Below are 3,385 nucleotides of genomic sequence, written 5' to 3'. Positions count from 1 at the left end.
GTCCCCGTCCCCCCGACCCACACACTCCCCCCCCCGTCCCCCCGCCCACACCCTCTCCCCCCCCGTCCCCCCGCCCCACACCCTCCCCCCCGTCCCCCCGCCCCACACCCTCCCCCCCCCGTCCCCCCGCCCCACACCCTCCCCCCCGTCCCCCCGCCCCACACCCTCCCCCCCCGTCCCCCCGCCCCACACCCTCCCCCCCCGTCCCCCCGCCCCACACCCTCCCCCCCCGTCCCCCCGCCCCACACCTCCCCCGTCCCCCCCGCCCCACACCCTCCCACCCCGTCCCCCGCCCACACACCCTCTCCCCCCCAGTCCCCCCGCCCCAAACCTCCCCCCCCGTCCCCCCGCCCCACACCCTCCCCCCCCGTCCCCCCGCCCCACACCCTCCCCCCCCGTCCCCCCGCCCCACACCCTCCCCCCCCGTCCCCCCGCCCCACACCCTCCCCCCCGTCCCCCGCCCACACCCTCCCCCCCCCGTCCCCCCGCCCCACACCCTCCCCCCCGTCCCACACCCCCCCCCCGTCCCACACCCCCCCCCCGTCCCACACCCCCCCCGCCCCACACCCTCCCCCCCCGTCCCCCCGCCCCACACCCTCCCCCCCGTCCCCCCGCCCCACCCTCACCCCCGTACCCCCGCCCCACACCCTCTCCCCCCCGTCCCCCCGCCCCACACCCCCCGTCCCCCCGCCCCACACCCTCCCCCCCGTCCCCCCGCCCCACACCCCCGTCCCCCCGCCCCACACCTCCCCCCCCCCGTCCCCCGCCCCACACCCTCCCCCCCCGTCCCACACCCTCCCCCCCGTCCCCCCGCCCCACACCCTCCCCCCCCGTCCCCCCGCCCCACACCCTCCCCCCCCAGTCCCCCCCGCCCCAGACCCTCCCCCCCCCCCGTCCCCCCGCCCCACACCCTCCCCCCCCCCCCCCGTCCCCCCCGCCCCACACCCTCCCCCCCCCCCGTCCCACACCCTCCCCCCCCCCCGTCCCCCCGCCCCACACCCTCCCCCCCCCCGTCCCACACCCTCCCTCCCCCGTCCCCCCGCCCACCCCGGATGGTTGCACCTGGGCGGGGACCGACGAGCTACCTGTCGGGTGGCAGAGCAGCGAGTACCGAGAAAGGGCTGGAGAAGGCGGAAGTTCAGTGGTCGCTCCCACCGCACCCGTGCAGAGGTTTGTTTTCTCCAAGTTGACGGCTGAAGAGGGGGGGGGGGCAGTGAATTCAGGCGAGGGGGGCAGTGAATTCAGGCGAGGGGGGCAGTGAATTCAGGCGAGGGGGGCAGTGAATTCAGGCGAGGGGGGCAGTGAATTCAGGCGAGGGGGGCAGTGAATTCAGGCGAGGGGGGCAGTGAATTCAGGCGAGGTGGGCAGTGAATTCAGGCGAGGTGGGCAGTGAATTCAGGCGAGGGGGGGCAGTGAATTCAGGCGAGGGGGGGCAGTGAATTCAGGCGAGGGGGGCAGTGAATTCAGGCGAGGGGGGCAGGTGAATTCAGGCGAGGGGGGCAGTGAATTCAGGCAAGGTGGGCAGTGAATTCAGGCGAGGGGGGGCAGTGAATTCAGGCCAGGGGGGGCAGTGAATTCAGGCGAGGGGGCAGTGAATTCAGGCGAGGGGGGCAGTGAATTCAGGCGAGGGGGGCAGTGAATTCAGGCGAGGGGGGCAGTGAATTCAGGCGAGGGGGGCAGTGAATTCAGGCGAGCAGTGAATTCAGGCGAGGGGGGCAGTGAATTCAGGCGAGGGGGGGCAGTGAATTCAGGCGAGGGGGGCAGTGAATTCAGGCGAGGGGGGCAGTGAATTCAGGCGAGGTGGGCAGTGAATTCAGGCGAGGGGGGGCAGTGAATTCAGGCCAGGGGGGCAGTGAATTCAGGCGAGGGGGGCAGTGAATTCAGGCGAGGGGGGCAGTGAATTCAGGCGAGGGGGGCAGTGAATTCAGGCGAGGGGGCAGTGAATTCAGGCGAGGGGGGCAGTGAATTCAGGCGATGGGGGGCAGTGAATTCAGGAGAGGGGGCAGTGAATTCAGGCGAGGGGGGGCAGTGAATTCAGGCGAGGGGGGCAGTGAATTCAGGCGAGGGGGGGCAGTGAATTCAGGCGAGGGGGCAGTGAATTCAGGCCAGGGGGGCAGTGAATTCAGGCCAGGGGGCAGTGAATTCAGGCGAGGGGGGGCAGTGAATTCAGGCCAGGGGGGCAGTGAATTCAGGCGAGGGGGGCAGTGAATTCAGGCGAGGGGGGCAGTGAATTCAGGCGAGGGGGGCAGTGAATTCAGGCAAGGTGGGCAGTGAATTCAGGCGAGGGGGGGCAGTGAATTCAGGCCAGGGGGGCAGTGAATTCAGGCGAGGGGGCAGTGAATTCAGGCGAGGGGGGGCAGTGAATTAGCGAGGGGGGCAGTGAATTCAGGCGAGGGGGGCAGTGAATTCAGGCGAGCAGTGAATTCAGGCGAGGGGGGCAGTGAATTCAGGCGAGGGGGGGCAGTGAATTCAGGCGAGGGGGGCAGTGAATTCAGGCGAGGGGGGCAGTGAATTCAGGCGAGGTGGGCAGTGAATTCAGGCGAGGGGGGGCAGTGAATTCAGGCCAGGGGGCAGTGAATTCAGGCGAGGGGGGCAGTGAATTCAGGCGAGGGGGGCAGTGAATTCAGGCGAGGGGGGCAGTGAATTCAGGCGAGGGGGCAGTGAATTCAGGCGAGGGGGGCAGTGAATTCAGGCGATGGGGGGCAGTGAATTCAGGAGAGGGGGCAGTGAATTCAGGCGAGGGGGGGCAGTGAATTCAGGCGAGGGGGGCAGTGAATTCAGGCGAGGGGGGGCAGTGAATTCAGGCGAGGGGGCAGTGAATTCAGGCCAGGGGGCAGTGAATTCAGGCCAGGGGCAGTGAATTCAGGCGAGGGGGGCAGTGAATTCAGGCCAGGGGGGCAGTGAATTCAGGCGAGGGGGGGGCAGTGAATTTCAGGCGAGGGGGGGCAGTGAATTCAGGCGAGGGGGCAGTGAATTCAGGCGAGGGGGGGCAGTGAATTCAGGCGAGGGGGGCAGTGAATTCAGGCGAGGGGGCAGTGAATTCAGGCGAGGGGGGGCAGTGAATTCAGGCGAGGGGGGCAGTGAATTCAGGCGAGGGGGGCAGTGAATTCAGGCGAGGTGGGCAGTGAATTCAGGCGAGGTGGGCAGTGAATTCAGGCGAGGTGGGCAGTGAATTCAGGCGAGGTGGGCAGTGAATTCAGGCGAGGGGGCAGTGAATTCAGGCGAGGGGGGCAGTGAATTCAGGCGAGGGGGCAGTGAATTCAGGCGAGGGGGCAGTGAATTCAGGCGAGGTGGGCAGTGAATTCAGGCGAGGGGGGCAGAGAATTCAGGCCAGGGGGGCAGTGAATTCAGGCCAGGGGGGCAGTGAATTCAGGCGAGGGGGGCA

The 3,385-nt window shown here is 69.5% G+C and overlaps 1 protein-coding gene across 1 annotated transcript in view; it reads left to right on the top strand.

The window, feature by feature from the left end:
- Positions 1 to 1,069: 1,069 nt before the first annotated feature.
- Positions 1,070 to 3,385, top strand: part of ddo (D-aspartate oxidase) — a 60,460-nt gene continuing 58,144 nt past the window's right edge. Inside the window, exon 1 of the mRNA XM_069887595.1 lies at positions 1,070 to 1,170. The gene's annotated coding sequence lies outside the window, so the exon portion shown is untranslated. The remainder of the gene's footprint in view (positions 1,171 to 3,385) is intronic.

This window comes from Narcine bancroftii, chromosome 6 (genome assembly GCF_036971445.1).
Source record: "Narcine bancroftii isolate sNarBan1 chromosome 6, sNarBan1.hap1, whole genome shotgun sequence".
NCBI classification, from domain to species: Eukaryota; Metazoa; Chordata; class Chondrichthyes; order Torpediniformes; family Narcinidae; genus Narcine; species Narcine bancroftii.
The sequence above is the reverse complement of the archived record's forward strand: the minus strand, read 5'-3'. Positions and strand labels throughout refer to the sequence as shown.